Genomic DNA, 14,026 nt, shown 5'->3' with positions numbered 1-14,026 from the left:
CACCGTATTAAAAATCAGAACTGAATTACTGAATTATTAGGGTTAAAGCGCCTCATCATGATCACTTTACTATCCCAAGGTTTTTGAAATGTTACAACTGGATAAAAAAAACAGGTAAGCAACTTTGCCCAGTTTTCGCAAATGGAATATTAACTGTGCTTTCTTTTGTAAATAGCTATTTTACACCAGAACAAGTTTACAAGTATTGCTGTTATATATTGTAGATAACACTTCAACATGCTTTCATTGGCACATACAAGTGCACTGACATTAGTCCTGATAGGCATATAAATATGCATAATAATTTGAAATAGTAAGAATATGCAGTATGCCATACTAAGAATAAAATTGTATTGCACAATCTTATTCACTGAGTCTGGTTTCCTGCAACAGCATGTCAAGTATAGTATAGTTAGACAAGTGTTCAGTAGGCCAGTTTTCAATTAGGTACAGAGGTCCAGTTATATGAAACAGTTTTTCTGATTCACATCGCAGTCACTCCTTATTTCTGATTTAAAAAAAAAAAAGATCTTAAACAACTTATCTTGACTGAGTACAGTACTATGTAAATGAGGAATGATACAGTGTATAAAAGCTGTGCAAATATAAGTTATTGCAATCCTTGTTTTTATTATTTATTCTTGTTTTTTATCTCTAGTATTTCTTGCTGAAAATTGTCTTTTTCTTTTCTTTTTTCTTTCTTTCTTTTAGACATTTAAAAAATATTTGTCTGTTTGTAAATTGTTGACAAGCATATACAGCTGTCTTTTTAATTAAGTTCCTTTGACAAGCCTTCATATTTTTGTCTTCATCCCGCCTGTGCATTTTTTTATATTGTGTATTTCTTTCTTATGTTTTATTAAAATAAAGAACTAAAAGAACTAAAATGTGCCCTCTAGTTATCAGTCCTCAAAGTACTCTAGTACTTAATTGTCTCAACAAGTCCTCCAAACCATGTGACGATATCGGTCGTTTATTACTACCCTCTAATACATCCCACGGCAGCGTTTTCTTAATTAGCGCCCCTAGCTGTGGCTTGAAATACGACCTTATACCTAAACCAGTTTTAAACGCGTCGTTAACGTTGTGATATAATCCCAGTTTGCTTAGGTTTAAACACAAGAACTACTTGGTTATGTTTAGTTACCAACACTAATTAATTAAGTTCAGAAAAACATCTTGGTTTTTGCAATCTGGGGAAGGCTTTAGTTGTACTGCATGTGGTAAGAGCTTCATCAACAAGAATACATATAACCAGGATCCATCAAAAGATTAGGGGGACTTAGGGTGGCCAGCTAGCAGGTACTGAAGGTACATGCATGATGACTTTTCGCTGCAAGGTGTGTGACAAGAGATTCAAATACCTGGACCACTTGTCCAACCACCAGGTCCACTGATAAGAGGCTGTACAAATGTGACCAGTGCAAGGTAAGCTTCATGCAATCTGGAGACCCCCGTCAAGCGTAAGAGAAGTTCATCTGTAAAGGGTTGCTTGATACGCACAGTGTGATCCAATTAGGGCTGGCCAATATATCGATATTACATCTTTATACCTTTTTTCTGGAGCTTACTGCTTACACAGCATGATACACTACAAATACTAAGAATCCTGTTTTGATAGATGAAAAACTCTACTGTAAGATTTGATGAAAATGTTTTGTATACACTGGGCTATAGGGGCGGCTGTGGCTCAGTAGTAGAGCGGTCGCCTGCCAATCGGAAGGTTGGTGGTTTGATCCCTGGCCCTGCAGTCCCATGTCGAAGTGTCCTTGGGCAAGACACTGCCCCTGCTGTGCATCGGAGTGTAAATGTGTGTGAATGTTTATCTGATGAACAGGTGGCACCTTGTACAGCAGCCTCGGCCACAGCGTATGAATGGTGAATGGTTCCTGTACTATGTAAAAGTGCTTTGAGTAGTCGTTAAGACTAGAAAAGCGCTATATAAAAACAGTCCATTTACTGATGTCAAATAAAAGCTAGTTTATGTGGTCCTTTAGCTTTGGAAAATTGTATTCTGAAAATTATATTTTATGTACTTAATGTTTTTGAGTGTGTCTGCAAAAAGATGAACAACAGACTAGCATAAGAAAATCAAAGGCCTGTTTTTCCAGTAAGAAGTTTGGCCATGCACAAAAAATACTAAATACTGTTACAAACTTGTGTGATTTTCCACATGAGAAAAGAAATCCTAGGAGGCATCTCAAAAGAAACACCTTTAAAAAACCAAATCTAAAACTAGATAGATGGGGAAAACACTATTCTTATAAAATGCAATAAAAAAAACAATAATAGAAAGAAAATGAATGCATTTTTTGTGTTTTAGATTACCTTTGAAATGCATTGTCATTTTGCATTTTATTTCCTCTTTGGATCCGGATATATAGCTGCCTCTAGTAGGGCAGTCATCAGAGGAAAACCTTGCTCACACATTTATTTACACCCAGGATATGCATCACTAGGACAAGGGCCACAACCAAACCTGTCTCGGTCAATTCGGTGGGAATTGGTCTATTATTTTTATGTCCGCAATTACGAGGACAGAGCAGTAACTATGACTCCAGAGCAGATAACAAAGATATATTTAGGAGTAAATAATATTGACTGTACCTTTGTTTAAAGCTGGAATCAATACTTCTTAAAGCGTGTCCATTTTTCATTTAGCCGCCATGTCTGTGTGGAGGAGGGGCAGAGAGATGAATGGTTGGATTCTCTAATTCCCCCTGTTGCAGTTATCATAATTGTTGAACAACCACGGTTTTTAAAGATCGGTCTCGAGGAGAGGCAGGCCACACAAAGAAAGTTAATAGATTTGGAAAATTGAGATAGATTGCACAGCAGCCGTTTTTGGAATGTTCCATCAGCGTGGCAGCCAGATGGACAAATATGATCCGGGAATGAGGAGGTGGAGGAGGGAGGGGGGGTGCGGACGCTGCAGCACACAAACACAGGGCAGCAGAAAATGCCTCCTGACAAATAAAGGTGTTACTGTTTACCCTTTCCGTGCAGTATGCGTGTATCTCATCGTCTGGCGCGTGAAAGCCGGATACATCACAGTTTGAGGCCTACATCAGCTGTAAAGCAGATGAGTTGGCCGGTGGATTCTCCCTGAAAGGCCGCAGTGAAACAGCAGTAGTTCCTCTCTTGAGGCACCAGGGGGAAATGGAAAGCTGTGGAAAGGATGCTTCGGGGAATATGAGAGCTCAGGAAATGTCTCTCACTCAGAAGTTTGGGCAATTTGTCAGAACTATGATATGGAATGAGCCTGTGGTCAGCATTGCATATAGAAAATGTTTTTTTTGTCCCTTTGTAAAGTATCATGTCATACATCCTCCTCCATCATAAACAGTGTTGTTCCAGCTGATAGTGCTCTGACCTCTGACCCTGTCATTTGTCTGCAGACGATGGCTTTTAGAACCTCCTAAAGGATATTTTACAGCAGTGATTTATCCAGAGGGGCATACATTTGTTCCCATCCGTTTTGATATTGGTCATTGTTTTCACATTTGATGCATTCAGGCTTTTCTCTGCACCTCAGAAATTTCCCATATCCAATTTTCACCTTTCCTGTGTCCAATTTTCCCTAATATTCAGATGATTATGGCATGATGCTTTCCTTCCCTTCTTTCAGCCGTTCTAGTCTTTTCCTCTGCTGCTCCTATTTTCCCCCGATACTCGTTCACTCTCCTCCTTAGATTCTGACATACAGCTACATGATATGAATGTTTAAAGTGACAATGTTTAATCAGCGCAGATATGAATGCACTACAATGGCTGAGAGTCTACTGCGAATCATCCACAAATCAAAATATAAAACCTTACATTTATTCAGCCTTCACTGTCGCAGAACCAAATGGCAAAAACATTTTCAATCTGCCCCCGTTGACAGACAATGTCTGTAGTGTTTTAGGTTGCAGTCTGAGAATTGAATTACTCCATATTGAATCTTATAAAAGTCCAGTTGAGGGGATTTTCTTTTTGTGATGTAATTTGAGCTATCCAATTTTCCCTGTATTTACTGTCTATATTTTGTCAATTTAGCAGAGGAACACATTGTGTGCGTTGGCGCTGGGTGTCACTGGTGTCGTCACGCTACAGTGGTTTTGGTGTTGGCTGGCCTCGGAGGTCAGTGTGTGGGAAGAGATGGTGGCTCTGCAGGGCATTGCAGCGGCTCTTGGCCTGTCCCTTTGGGCTTCGGCAGGCCCACATCCACTACTCTTATTCATGAAGGGGTCAATACACGGGTCAAAACACACCGTTTGACTCCCCGCAACACACTGGTGTGTGTGGGCGTAGATGAAACCGGGTATTTTGTGGGCCTTTGGTAAGCTGCAGCTGGTAGCAGCTCTTACTTCTCTCCCTCTTAAGCCAAATGTGCCTAAGAGCATGACTCACACAAAAGAAGGAGAGAGAAAACGCCATTACATTTTGTTGCATTGAGTGCCAAGAGTGGTCTGCCGAGTTGCACATAAAGGGATGGAAAGACGCTGTTTATTCCCTATTAGTGTCACCACATTGACAGGTTGAGGAAGAATTCTCTCTTTCCTCAACCACCTCTAATGTTTGCACTGAGAAACCATTTTGGTCAAGACTAACGTTACTAACTAATGTTCCCCACCAAGCCAGCTGTTATCGTGGTGACTCCTGGAGTGGATCTCTTGACCATGGCCTCCCTCCTCCTTTCATCCCACTGTCACCTCTTGCTCTCTCTGTCTCTTTAGTGGAGGGATAGAGATGTGGAGGGCGAGAGAGACTGACAGTGTGCGCTCCCCTGCTCAGTAAATATGAACTGCACCCAGCAGACAGACTCATTCATCACAGGGGAAAGAGAGTGGGAAAGAGGGTGGAGAGGCATGGTGGAGGGATACAGAAAGGACTAAGAGAAATGTCCAAAAGAAGGAGAAGGAGAGAGGAAGAGTAGGAAGAAGAGAGGTGGGAGGAATAGGAAGCAGATGGAAAGAGGATGAAAGAAAGGAAAGTGTTCTGGGTGAAATGAGTGGGAGAAAGCGATAACAGGCTGAAAAAGGGGAAGAGAGTCCTGGATGATTGAAGGATAAATAAAGGATAGCAGATGTGCATGGGAAGGAGAAACCTCAGGCATGGGAAAACTGATAAAATGTCGGAGGACATTTTTTTATCTCATCACCAAGAGATCTTGTGTTGTGATCACTGCCCTTAAGCATGTTGTTATGAGAGCAACATTAGTTTTGTCAATGTCTCACTTTGACTTGTTGCTTTTCACATTTTGACCTTTAATATGCACCATAGGATATGTGTTTGGATCTGGAGGTTATGTATCATTACTTCAAACTCAATTCTTCACATCAGAGTTTAAGTTCCAGTTAGGCATGAGGTGAGAAAATGTATTTGCTTTCTAAACTTAAATTAGCATCAAATGCTATGTTAGAGTTATTCAAGAACCCATGAAAAGACTAAAACCACTAATGTGCTAGCCTCTAAAAAACCTTCAGGCTGAGAGCCGAACACAATGACGAAGAGCCCATTCATTCTTACTAAAGATTACATTTGTAATTATTAGCAAACGATACTCAAACTCAAGTACACTATTTTCAGCAATGAATTTGGTGCTCTAGTGAGTATTCAGGACACCAAGTTGGTGCATGTGGGATTGGTTCAAAATAACTTACAGTGCCCATGTCCATTGTAATAAAGGAACATGTCACCCAGTGCAACGGTGTGGCTCACTATTTTTCTTTAATAGTTTTGTACAAGAATTGAGTTCTATGGCACTGAGGAACAAACTATACCAGGCTTTGGCTGCACAGGGAATAATTGTTAGTTGAATCATTTATTGTTGGTTTTAGTCTTTTCATGGGATTTGTTGATAATAAGAATATAGAATATCACCAGACCTATCCTTGAATTGTGTGCATTTAAAAATGTCAGTAATAACAAAACACTGTACAGTTATACTAGAGAAATTTCAAAACATATGCGAAACAAATGCACCAGATTTCTGACAATAAAGAAAATGCATACATATCCTTTGCAATTAAATAAATCAATAATGTTGTATCTATTGTTTTCATGTTTTACAGATGTCCACAAATAAAATGCCTGTTAGTATCAAAACTGAAGCTGCAGCCGATGGCAATGCACAAGATGTATTTGACTATTGAGAGACATACAGTAGTTACTGTGTATTGATTATTGATTCACCCCAGTGGCAAGCAAATCAATTTAGAGTCTTAGTCAAAGAGATCAGTCACAAAGATGGATGTAAAATCCTGCAACTTATGTTTTTTGAGCTATTACATACTTACCTGTTATTCCAGTTCTCTGATATCTGCTCAAACACTAATGAAAACGGTCGCTACTTGTGTCCAGTGTCACACCCTGTCAAGTACTTTATTTTGTTAGAAGTTCCCCTGACATGCCATCACTTACAACTGTCCTTGACTATAACTTTCATTTTGCTGAAGGCCTAAATGTTCCAAATGCATGCAATACCACATGCAAGGAGACAAAAACAACAACAAACAATTTCTTGAAAATCCCAGAGTCCTTTGCCCTTTCCGGTCCATGTGCTCAATTTCCAACAACTTCCCCCTCTTCACTCCCACCAAAACCACCTCCTCTCCATCCTTTTCCACTCTGAAGAAAGACAGGAGAGAGGGAAGATGATGTGTGACAGATGCCATATTTCGACTTTCTGTCAGGGAGATTAATATTGACACAGTGTGTTTCTTACCAGGGGCTTGTTGACTGTGTGTGTTGGGCTTTGATTTCATTATCCTCTGCTCAGCCACTTTTTTCTTAAGAATCAGACAATAACAGATGTGGCGACTGAAATAGAGACACTGATATTGGAGGGGCTGAGTGAATAACTCATATTGCCGGGTGGGTCGGCCATCAGTCCTGTTTGCTGTAGAAGTGAGAACCCCCCAAGGATACCCAGAGACCCTTCAATTGTATCAACCCCTTCAGCAGCATGTCTTTGAAGCTGCTGTATGTAGTGTTGTCATTGTTGGCACACATATGTGTATGGAAATATGTAGTTAAGTATAATCTATTTGTACTTTAATGTTTTTCTACTATATAATTCTACTTTAATACATTTCAGAGCAAATATTGTACTTTTAACTCCACTTAATGTATTTGCCATATAGTAATGAGGGCTTTAAGACTTTAAAAACCTATTTGAGTATATGATGCATTGTTAATACAATAAATATGTAGCCTGACTGACACTGGATTTTTGAGGTTGATATTGATATTTAAGAGTTCAAAAAAGTAACGATATATCTGCTAGTATTTTTTAACACAAACAAGAATTGGTCATGAGAATTGGTCAGAGGATTCCTTAAGTTAGTTTTAATAAAACATTGTAGCAAGATTGAGGGGGACATTTTACGGATAAAAATAGTTGTTATTGCTCTCTGGTGGACAAACTATGTAATGGCGTCACTGTTTCTAAATTACCTTCAGCATATTTTTGGCAAAACTGTTGTTGTCAGTTGTAATATACGCTGATTAGGGCTGGGTATCTTTAATACATTGACGGTACAAGTACCAATACCAGTACCCTTAAAGTGATACCGACACCAATATGGTATTTTATTCGATACCCATGACGTGAGTAGAAGCATTTAGTTGGGTAAAATGCTTCCATCACTAGCTGCTGTGATAGTGGGCCAATCACACGTCGCCTTTAAAATCGAAGAACGCTTGCAACGATTGGCTGCAAGCAAAACCATGCAAATAGTAATTTTCTTTCTCGGATCTTGATACAAAAAGGTTTGAATGCAGGTATCGTATGACTGGCGAAGTGTCGATACTACTCGGTACTAGTTATTTCGGTTAAAACCTTAAAGATACCCAGCCGTAACCCTGATACAGATCTACAGTTATAATATACATATCGTTCTAGCTCTGATATGGTATAGCTCGATTTATTTCTACTTCAACCTAGTCAGTACAACATTAAAAAGCTGCTTATACATCCATGCATCATTAATAAGGGATGCAGGATATAATGGTGGCGATATATTATTGGTTAATAATTAATTAATTAGTTAGAGAAAATTTAATTATTGTTATTGTTCCAATAATGTAATTTCAGCTAAAAATGTTCTGATCATGTGGAGTTTTTTTATAATAGCTGTGAACAAGGGATGCGACTTAAAACACGGTTCTAAAAAACAAAGGCTTCAGAGTTCTGAGTATATTTAAAGGTCCTATGACATGCTGCTTTTTGGATGCTTTCATATAGACCTTAGTGGTCCCCTAATACTGTATCTGAAGTCTCTTTCCCGATATTCAGCCTTGGTGCAGAATTACAGCCACTAGAGCCAGTCCCACAATGAGCTTTCCTTAGTATGTGCCATTTCTGTGTCTGTAGCTTTAAACACTATTGAGGAGGGGGGGGGGCAAGGTGGAGGGTGGGGGTGTGGCCTTGACTAACTGCCACTTTGCTTGTTTGCAAGCCTGTCTCTCTCTCTCTCATGGGCGGGCCAAATTCTCTGGGCGGGCAAAGCAGAGAAAGGGGAGGTAACCTTGCTCCTTATGACCTCATAAGGAGCAGATTCCAGATCGGCCCATCTGAGCTTTCATTTTCACAGAGGTAGAGCAGGATACCCAGGGCTCGGTTTACGCCTATCAACATTTCTAGCCACTGGGGGACCATAGGCAGGCTGGGGGAACTCTTATTAATGTTAAAAAACCTCATAAAGTGAAATTTTCATGCCATGGGACCTTTTTAAAGTACATTTTTCTAAAGTTGATCTAATGTGTTATGTAGAGTATACATGCTTGTCAAGGTGAGAAAGAGAGGTGTGATGTTAAGGGTTAGGGCAGGGTTAGGCACACAATTACTAAATATATTTAATAATTTTGTGATATATACGAGCAGTGAATTTTTTCTTATCAGTTACCGCATTTGTATCAGCATACAACAAACAGATTGGTATAAGAAAAAAGCAATGTCGGGAGCCTTTCTGCCTGCATAATGAGCACTTTTACTTTTAATACTTTGAGTACATAATGCACTTTTACTCAAGTATAAGTTTGAATGCAAGACTTTCACTTGTTGTGCTTCTTTTCCTAAAGGATCTGAATATGTCTCCCACCACTGTATGAAAGTATTTCAATTAGTATTTTGGTGATTGTAATATACTTGAGGGTATAAATGTTGACTTTTGTGGTGTTAAAGGTTGTAGATACAATTTTCTGAAATATTCAGATTATCTGAGCGAGAATAATATTATCAAATATCAAAATATCGCTAAAAATCACCATGTTTTTTTTAATCTAGTATTATAGTACATTCAGGACAGCATCTGCCCAGCTCTAGATTGTGAGGGTCACAGTATATCGTGTGTGGTTTTGGAGAGGAAACTGGTTGTGCTGAGTGGAGACCGGGTTTCAGGATTTGTTCCTCAGTCAGATCTTCCTAAGTACTCATGTGTTGTATGATCTATGTGCCTGTTATGGCTGTAGATGGACTTATAGATTTGGCAGAGTGTAATAAAACTTAATTGATTCAAATTTCATTTTTTTTGTTGATTTGTGCAATCTACAAGTGGCTTCATGTCTCCGGGCCAAAGCTTGCCTCTGAGAACTTTCTGACACTTATTGAAGCATTTCTGAGGTGGATACAAGAGATAGATCCTACAGCTTCCTGATTTAGTAATTTCAAAGCGTGGGGCTTGCTGTTAGTGGGAGAATAAAATCGATAGGCCTCTCTGGAGAGGAGTAGGTATAGCTTGTAGTCCTATGATATGAGAGAGATTCTGAAACAGGAAATACAGGCGATAGAGGAGGAAATAGGGAGGAGCAAATAAGCTTCAGCGAATAAACAAATAGAAAGCAAAGCAGGAGAGATAATGCAAAAAGGAGACAAGAGACTGATGGGGGAAACAGTTGTCGCCAGAGACTTTTATTGACTTTTCCCCCGCTTCTCTGTCCATGTGACTACCAGATAAATTCAGAGAGAGAGAGAGAGAGAGAGAGAGAGAGATGAGAAAATAAATTACTCTGGAAAGATATGACGATAGGCTACACGCGGCTTTAAATCTAAAAGGGAATTCGCGTCACACTCGACCAATTTGTCATTGTGCTTTTTGCCTCTTTTCATTTCTTTTTTTGCTACTTTTCCCCCTATTATTTTTCACCCCCTCAATACCCCGATGCCCCTAATTTACCCCACTTTTCCCATGTAGGCATGTCCAATTCTTCTTCACTCATGTTTTCCAAGTCTATTCTTCAGGATCTACACATTGTGGGGATGTCGTGGTGTTGTCATGTGATCTTTCACTTTCTTTCTTTTCTAACCTACCTGTCATAAAAGGTGTTTCCTCCATTTCCAAGTCTTTATGTTTCTGTTTCTAATTTATGACAAATCCATTTATCCATCTACATCAGCTCGTCTTCAATAGGTTTTCCTTCTTCTGTAACTACAATCAGATTTGTGCCTACTCCTCCTCCCCTGCAAACATGGGTCTATCAAAATCTGAGAGAAAGGAGGAAATGAGATGCATCGTAAAAAAAGAATAAGTGCGCCCACGGTAAAGGATGTCTGGAAAATAGGTGGAAGAATGGAATGGAAAAGAGAAAAGAAAGAAAACGCAGACTTAAAGTATACCCCCCTCTCTTTTATTTAATTTAGACGCCAGGCGAAAATCGATCCTGCCATTCGATACGCAATCCGAATCAAGGCGAATTAAGCGGGCGGAAATTAACTCTGAAAATATTTTTGATGGAGTGGCTTGTAGTCTCTCGGCCAAATGGACTGCAAAGTGGAACAAATGACAGGGGCCTAGTGGTGGAGACAGCGCCGCTCCATCTTCCATTAGGCCGTAATGGGATAGGTCCAGCCCCCTAGCTCGACTCGGCTGCATTAATCAAAACAGCCGCTATATGAAGATTTATGGTTCCCCACTCCAGCGAAGCCGGAGCCGGAGCCAGTTCTTGGTGCGTATGTTTGAAGGAGGGGGTCGGGAGTCTCTCTCTCTCTCTCTCTCTCTCTCTCTCTCTCTCTCTCTCTCTCTCTCCATCCTATAGACTTTGCCCCTACCTGTGTGCCTATACACAATATGCGTGTCCGCCTTTACTCACTCACTCGCACGCACGCACGCACGCACCTTTAATCCAGAGCCTGTGTAATCACATTTTGTCATTTCTTGTAAACAGGCGTGTCTAACCCTGATACTTTTGTTGACTCTAATATACCTGAATAGCCGGTCTATGTGCATATGAACACAGTACTTATCAAACATTATGTTAAGTGATATGGTGGGAAATAAAAAAGGCTCTAGATGACCTTCACACAACACAAGCCCTATATTAGTCCATTTTCATTAGTTTGAAGCCTCATAGACTTAAAATGCCAAATCAACTTATCTCCTGATAAAAATCACATGACAACCCTTATTATTAGATCATGTATTTTGATTTGTGTTTTGTAGTTTTTCAGTGTTTTGGGGCACGGTCCTGAGCAACTTCTACTCTCTGAATCTCTGAGCTGTATGGTTTGCCTGTTGTCACCTCTTACCCATCCAACATAACAAACAGCAGACAAACAAAATGAGCATCCTCTGGCGTTCAGTAGTGAGACTTAAGATTACAGCCTGTGTTGCTGCAGCTCCTCTCTCCAAGCCAGCCCATTAGGAGTGCATGGACTGGTGAGCAGGCTGCTGCTGTGACGAGCCAAAGGGACAGATAGGGGGAGATAGTGTGATGGAGAAGAGTGTGGCGGCTCAAGTAGATTGGAGCTGGGATCCATCCAAAAAACTTCAGCCAAGTTTTGATGAGATGAGACAGATCGGACCCACTGCTGAGAGACCCTGTTTGACTTTATCTTTTTGTGTGTGTGTGTGTGTGTGTGTGTGAACTCTCCCCAATAGATGGATCACACCTCTATCTATTCACACACACAATTCTCTATTACCTAACTTTCACAGCTCTTTCCTATTTTCCCCTCCCGTAACCCCTGTATCTTGTCAGTGTTTTTCACCAATTATTTGTGTCCCCTCTCTTTCTCCTCCATCTAGCTCCCTATCTTATTCCACTTCACTCTATATCCCCCCATTCCCCATCCTCTGGCTTCTAACTCTCCCATGCGGATAAGTAAACCAGCATGGAGACGTCTCTATATCCATCTATCTATCTCCTTTCCTTTTGCCCTCCCTCTTTTCCCCTTTTCCTTTCTTCTCCCTCTTTTCCTTGCGAGCAAAGGGGAAGCTCACTGCCAGTTTCAGTCTGCCAAAGGGTTTATTTAAATTAGAAACGCTTCAATCTCCTCACTCCCCTCTTACCATTCTCCCTCTCTCCCTTATTCCCTTTCTTACCTCTTTCTCTTGGATAAGGGTGACTTCCACCTTTCCTCGCTGACTGCCTCTAGGGTCCCGTCAATGCCGGGCAACTTTGTTTTGTAGATGGAAGTGGTGGAAAGCGGGGTTGGAAGGAGAGAGGAAACGAGGGAGAGGAAAAGTAGAGGTGGGAAAGTGGGAGTTGGAGAGGGGTCAGGGGAGACCTGTTCATCAGCGTACTTTAGTTCCTTCTTCCTCTCACGGCTCATTCCACCCAGATTAGGACCTGTAAATGGCTTTAGGCTACCTCACCTGGCTTTGGATCTCCCCATCTCACAGGAATACAGGCAAACTATTACCTTTTACTCTCTCATTATCACACACTCAGATCTATCTTGCCCTAAAACGTCTCTCCCCTCCTGCTTTTGTTTATTTTGGATCATTTCTTCCCACACCTACTCAGTGTTTGTCCCCTAATTATGGCCACATAGTATCTCCTCCACTGTCTGTGTGACCAGGAAGGGTCAGTCATCACAGCTAATCATCTCCAATGTTAACAGTGACCCATCTCCCCGATAATTCTTCTATCCTCTCTCCTCATGCTCTACTCCCCCTCATTCCCACCCCTCCTAACCCTCTTTCTCACCCATTAACACACAATTATTTTGGGGGGCCGACACGGGCGAGGGGGAGGAAACGAGGTGTGGAGAACACAGAGAGACTGTCTCTCTAATGGCTGAGTGACACCAGACGAGCTCATAGATCATGGAGATTATTAATACCACTGTTAAACACCCCATTCAAGGGCTGCCACCATCGCACATACAGACACACACAACCAAAATGTGCACACACACATTCTCAGACCCCCATCATATCTCATTCCCAGCACACATCTTCATATGAGCTGTCATTCATGCTTGGTAAATCGGCACCAATTTCGTTTGACTCATTTAAACAATGCCGGTTGCTCATTACAGCATGTGGTTGAGGGGTAGAATCAGATTTACAATTACAACTCTCATTGGCAGTGTAGGCTATTATTCACAAGGTTGTTTCCTTATGACTCGCCTCCTGCAATATTTCTAATGACGGTAATTCCAGGTTTGACCTGATTATCGTGTATACAGTGAGGTGAGAGATTCTCTGTGACTTGCCGGTAATGACCAGGGAAATGTGGCCTTTATATAGCAGTGGGGGCCCATCTAGGGAGAGCAGATTAAAAGGCTGTGTGTGTGTGTGTGTGTGTGTGTGTGTGTGTGTGTGTGTGTGTGTGTGTGCGTGTGTGTGTGTGTGTGTGTGTGTGTGTGTGTGTGTGTGTGCACATCAATGACCTGTCCGTTTAACCGTTGGGGTTCTGGGGAGATGGCAGGGGGAGCCAGGCGTCCCTGGAGAGCAGGGTCTGGGGAAATCACACTTTCACCAAACAACCTGGAGGCTGCATGGCAGCTGGCAGCAGCCAATACACACACACACACTCCCACTCGCCATATCCTAGTTTATATGCAAAGAGACTCCTAAACACAGTGGATCTGTGATGTATGGCCTGCGTAAAAAATTCAGAATTCAGTGAGAATCACACATCTAGCTCCTATAAACAGCCAGCAACATGATCTGTCTCGAGAAAGGAATCTCAAAAGAATACAGGATTTCATCGATTATTGACAGTATGTATTACTAGTTTTGTAGAGCACTTGAATGACTTTTTATAACATCCCTAACTTCCAGAATGTAAAGGTTACAGTTGCCAAAACCAGCCA

This window comes from Sander vitreus, chromosome 6 (genome assembly GCF_031162955.1).
Source record: "Sander vitreus isolate 19-12246 chromosome 6, sanVit1, whole genome shotgun sequence".
Lineage (NCBI taxonomy): Eukaryota > Metazoa > Chordata > Actinopteri > Perciformes > Percidae > Sander > Sander vitreus.
The sequence above is the reverse complement of the archived record's forward strand: the minus strand, read 5'-3'. Positions refer to the sequence as shown.